The sequence below is a fragment of the Cebus imitator genome, unplaced genomic scaffold (assembly GCF_001604975.1).
Source record: "Cebus imitator isolate Cc_AM_T3 unplaced genomic scaffold, Cebus_imitator-1.0 Scaffold59, whole genome shotgun sequence".
NCBI classification, from domain to species: domain Eukaryota; kingdom Metazoa; phylum Chordata; class Mammalia; order Primates; family Cebidae; genus Cebus; species Cebus imitator.
The window spans coordinates 1283650-1289462 of record NW_016107374.1 but is presented as its reverse complement, the minus strand read 5'-3'; positions in this window follow the sequence as shown (position 1 = coordinate 1289462).

Sequence of the window (5813 nt, the reverse complement as noted above, 5' to 3'; positions counted from 1 at the left end):
TTTTTTGAGACAGAGTTTTGCTCTCATAGCCCAGGCCGTAGTGCAATGGTGCAATCTCAGATCACCACAACAAGCTCACCGAAACCTCCACCTCCTGGGTTCTAGCGACTCTCCTGCCTCAACCTCTCCTGCCTCAGCTGGGATTACAGGCACGTGCCACCACGCCCGGCTAATTTTGTATTTGTAGTAGAGATGAGGTTTCACCATGTTGGTCAGGCTGGTCTCAAACTCCCAACCTCAGGTGATCCACCCGCCTCGGCCTCCCAAAGTGCTGGGATTACAGGTGTGAGCCACTGCACCTAGCCCCTTAGTCTGTTTATTGAGAACTACCTGAGACTTTGTCTCCTCAGCCCTAAAAGACGACAAGAAAGCGACTCTGCCCTTCAGAGGCTGCGTGGCTCTCCCACCTCTTCCAAAGTAGCCTTAAAATCGGACAAGCGTCTGCAGAGGAGACATTGGCAGTGTTTGAGGCAGGTCTCCTCCCAGGCTGATCTTTTGTTTCCTAAGCACAGTTCTTCCCCTTAAACAGTTTCCTCCCAGCTCCCCAGCTTCCAGCCCTGCACCAGCACCCAGCAAATATGCCTCCAGGGAAAACAGGTCAGATTTCTGCAAGTCTCCTTGGCACACTCTCCCATGTGACCACTCAAATATCTGCTGCTTCCCCCACCCCGCAGAGGTTCTCTGCCTTGAGAAGCCCGATCCTCAGCCCTCAGGAAGAAATAAAACAACAGCTGGAGAGCACCCCACTTGCCTCGGCCCCCCAGCACTGGAGTCTATCTAATCTGAGCCGCATCGCCTCCACAGCTCTTTGATGTCTTTCTAAGTAGGTTATTGCTATTTATTCCGTCTTTTCTAATTGTGGCACTGGGAACTTTGGCGTGTGATGATCTACTACATATTCCAACTTAAAAAGCAGAAAAAGAACGTCTCCTAATAGCTTATCCACATATTAACTTTAAAAAAAAAAAGCATAAGTGAAAACACTAGAAGCACAATTGCATGGACACTAGGACTGCAGCTGCAGAAGGCCTCCATGCAAGCAAACCAGAACTAGAGGGAAACGTGGACAAATGAAGCCTGCTGAGCTGGGCGAGGTGGCTCACGCCTGTAATCCCAGCTACCTGGGAAGCTGAGGCAGGAGAATCACTTGAACCCCGGAGGCAGAGGTTGCAGTGAGCCGATTGCCCCACTGTGCTCCAGCCTCAGCGACAGAGGAAGACCGTCTCCAAAAATAAAATGAAAAAAAATGAAGCCTGGTGGGCCAGGTCGTGAGACTGTGGGCCACCGTTTCTCTGTGCTTTTGATTTCTTTTAATATGACTCAAATAACTCAAATGAGGTTCATGAATTTTCCAAAGTATCATTTTGAAAATCCAGGTTTGGCTCTGTGGTTCCACCTAAGGTCTGCTTGAGGATTTTGTCCTTGGTTCTTGAATGGACCAATGCCCCACCACTACTGACTCTACCTGTTCTGAGTCACCCAGGTGATTCCCTGCTCTTTTTTTTTTTTTTTTTTTTTTTTTGAGACGGAGTTTCGCTCTTGTTACCCAGGCTGGAGTGCAATGGCGCGATCTCGGCTCACCGCAACCTCCGCCTCCTGGGTTCAGGCAATTCTCCTGCCTCAGCCTCCTGAGTAGCTGGGATTACAGGCACGCGCCACCATGCCCAGCTAATGTTTTTTTTTGTAGTTTTAGTAGAGACGGGGTTTCACCGTGTTGACCAGGATGGTCTCGATCTCTTGACCTCGTGATCCACCCGCCTCGGCCTCCCAAAGTGCTGGGATTACAGGCGTGAGCCACCGCGCCTGGCTAATTTTTGTATTTTTAATAGAGATGAGGTTTTGCCATGCTGACCAGGCTGGTCTTGAACTCCTGACTTCAAGTGATTTGCCCACCTTGGCCTCCCAAACTGCTTGGACTACAGGTGTGAGCCACCACACCGGCCGATTCCTTGTTCTTTTGAAGAATCCCCCACCTCATCTTGCCCCTGTCATTAAGAGTCTTACAAAGGTTAAGGTCTGGGAGAATCAACCACACCAGTCCATTTAAGTCTCCCATTGTCTGGTGCTTTTATGGGCTGAGCTCTAAACTTGCAGCCAGAAGTGCTGGGGAGAGAAGAGCACGAGGCTCCGCCTCTCACAGGCTGCATGTCACCTAGAAAGCCACTGCCCTTTCCAGCCTCAGTCTCTCCATCTCTAAAGTGGGCACAATACATCTGCCTCTCAAGGTTGTTGGAGGACTCGGGGCCATGCTGTGTGTGGTGCCAGCCCCAACGCATGGTGAGAGAGATGGGCAAACTGAATGCCAGCATGAGCTGGCATGGGAGAAGGACCCATAGGGACCCAGAGGAGGGTGGAGAGGAAGCACACATCCCACACGCCCCCACAGACCATCCACCCTGCACCCCACGGCTGCAGACTGGTGCGCATCGCACCATCCAGCCCTGAAATCCCAGGGGGAGTTAAAGGCATCTGGTGGTCTGAAACATGTGCGCACATACAACATGCTCGTAAACGAGGTCAGCCTTGTAAAGCATGAAACCCAAGGCATGGCTGACTCTTTCCTGTTTCTGAATAAACAAAGCAGATTTTACATTCAGAAGGAAACCCAGGCCAGAGAAAGCTGGGATTGGAGCCCCGTTCTGCGGTGAGATCCACCACCTGGTATCGGGTGTACCTCTCAGACCAAGAAGTTTCTGTCTGTGATCAGGGAGGGGGAGTGCAATGCTGAGATACTTTTTGTCTGTTTGGTTCACTTCTGTTCCCAGGACAGGGCTTGGCACATGGTCATGCTCAACAAAACCCTTGGTGCGCGAGGGCATGAATGAATAAGGAAGCTGCTCACTGGGCATACAGAGAGGAGCCTGAAGATGCAGCTGAAGAAAACAGAGTAGAGCTTCCCCAGGGCCGCACGTGGCAGTTTGGGCCCCTGCACTGAATCCTGCAGACACTGAGGAGTCAGGGCGTGCAGCGGGAACCCTCTGCTCTTGCCCAGCTGTCTGGGTGCTGCAGGAGGGAGGGGTGGGCGTGGGGATGGCTGGGCCTTGGGCATTGGGCATCGCCAGAGACATCACAGCCTTCCAGGACAGCTCAGGGACTTGGCAGTGTCTTGTGGGACCTGCGGGGCCTGTGCTGGCCACACCCACCCTCAAGGCCACACAGCCAGAGGTAGCAGGATACAATTGGGAACCGGGCCAAGTGGCCAGAAGGAAGGCAGGGAGCAAGCCCCAGCAGAAGCCACGCCCAGCAGACGAGATGTGTGACATCAAGAGGAAGCCATGTGGTGCCCTGGGCACAGCGTGCACCCAGGCACAGGGGACAGACTCCCTGGAGATGCCGATGATACACAGAATGCCCCATGCCTCCCTCTGTAGAAAGCAGATTCCTAGGCCTTGGGGTTACATGGGAACCAACAGACAGCACAGGGTCTGGCCCCTGGTTAGCCCTGCATAAAGACGGACCGGCATAGAATGGGTGTGCTTGGCTCATGCCTGTAATCCCAATGCTTTGGGAGGCTGAGACAGGAGGCTCACTTGAGCCCAGGAGTTTGAGACCAGTTTGGGCTATGTACTGAGACCCTTGTATCTATAAAAACTGGAAAAATGAGCCAAGAGTGATGGTGTGTGCCTGTAGTCCAGGCTATTTGGGAGGCTGAGGCGGGAGGATCACTTGAGACTGGGAGGTCAAAGCTGCAGTGAGCTTGGATTGTGCCGTGACGGCTCCAACCTGGGCGACAGAGTGACTGTCTAAAAAAATAAGACATACCAGCATGTGGCTGGAACAGCGATGGAGGCACCCAGCCCACCTACAGAAGTTGAGGCCTATCTCTGAACCCTTGCTGTTCCCGGCCTCAGAGGCCTCTCCTTCCCATATCTGCCCACAACACTCAGCATATTCTTCCCAGCTCAAGTTTCAGAATCTCATGAAGTTTTCCAAGGTCGCCTCTTCCTGCCACATCCTCCTCCTCCTGCCACATCCTCCTCCTCCTTTTCTATCATAGCCAACACTTACCAAACAGTGCCAAGTGCAGGGCTAGAAGCTTCCTCTGTATTATCTAATTTAATGCTCCCGAGAGCAGTATGAGAATGGTGTTATCATCCTTTTGTACACAAAAGCCACTGCAGCTCAGAGCAGGTAAGTGGTTTCCCCAAGGTCACCCAGCCGGTGAGAGAGAGAGGCCATGTTCAAATACAGGTCTGTGAGGGCAAAGCGCTCTCTTAAGCATTAGGACCCCTAGCTACCAGTGAGACAGTGGACATGGTCTCCAACAATGTCCCTCGCTGCTCTCTCTTAATCCCTTTCCTGTCCCTTTCCACAGTCTCAGTCTCTTGCCCAGGCTGGAGTTGATTGCAACCTCCACCTCCTGGGTTCAAGCGATTCTTCTGCCTCAGCCTCCTGAGTAGCAGGGCCTACAGGTACACACCACCATGCCCAGCGGATTTTTTTGTATTTTTTTAGTAGAGACAGGCTTTCACCGTATTGGCCAGGCTGGTCTCGAACTTCTGACCTCATGATCTGCTCGCCTCGGCCTCCCAAAGTGCTGGGATTACAGTTGTGAGCCACCATGCCCATTGATCTTTTTCTTTTAGGGTTTGTTTTACATACTTGTCTCCACCCAGGAGACCAGGAACTGAGTCTCCTGAAAGCCAAGACCTGGCCCCAGTTGCCCAGATGACCACATGCTCTCCTCTCTTGTTCCCAGTCCTCACCCACGCTGCTCCTCCCTCCCTTCACTGCCCACCTGGCCAACCTGCTGGGCTCCAGGCAAACCCAAGCTCCTCCAAGGGCCATCCCTGCTTCTTACAGGCCACCTCTTCAGGGATCCTGCAGTTCTCCATGGCACTAAAATGGCTGGTGTAGGAATCCATCTCCCTGAGGCCTTGAGCTCCTCAAGGAAGCTGAGACTGACACCTCCAGGTCTCCAGGGCCCAGCCCAGGACCTGGCCTAGGTCTGTGTTCAGTGTTGGTTGAATGAATGAATCCAGGTTCCCGTGAATTGATTCTGAAGTGGACCTAGAGTTGGAGGGACTAGACCGTTGATTTTGCAAGTTATTAACTATGTGATCTCAGACAAGTTCCTTCACCCATTTGGGCCTCATCTGTAGAATGGGGACACCCATTTCTCATCTGTAGAATGGGGACAATTTGAGGAAAATAGAGATTGAAGCACTTCATAAACTGAGTTGCTGCATAGTTGTGAGGTGAGATGATGGACATCCCCAAGCCCAGGCTCCAGGGAAGGCCTTTGGTACCTGCTCCGTGCTAAACAAAGCATGCAATTTTAAAGGCTCACAGCTATCACAGATTTTCCTAAAACATGAGTCAATACAAAAGACTGTTGTGTTCCTTTAGAAAAACACTGTAATGGAGACTCCCTGCGCTGCCAATTTAGCTGAGCAAGTTTGCTCAGGCTGTACAGGCCTCAGGGACTCCTCCATACCTGCAGCTGGAACCCATGAACAAATTTTGGGCCTTTAATTAGAACCATTTGTCCTTCCAATGAACGGCAGGTGGCTGGGCCAACTTAGAAAGGGATGCTCATTAGAGCAGTATGTGCCCTTTGATCCATCCATCTGACTGCTGGGAATCTGTCCTAAAGAAATAATCCCAAATATGGAAAGGCTTATGAACAAATAAACCATCTTGGGAGTATTTCTTGTAACAGCACAGAAATTAGAATCAACCCGAATATACAATGGGGAATGAGTTGGTGATGTTTCCTCAACTTGATGGGATTTTATTGCCCACTGAGAAGAAATGGCTGGGAAGGCTTTGGAGCAACAGAAAGTATGTTTATGATAGAATGTTAAATAAAC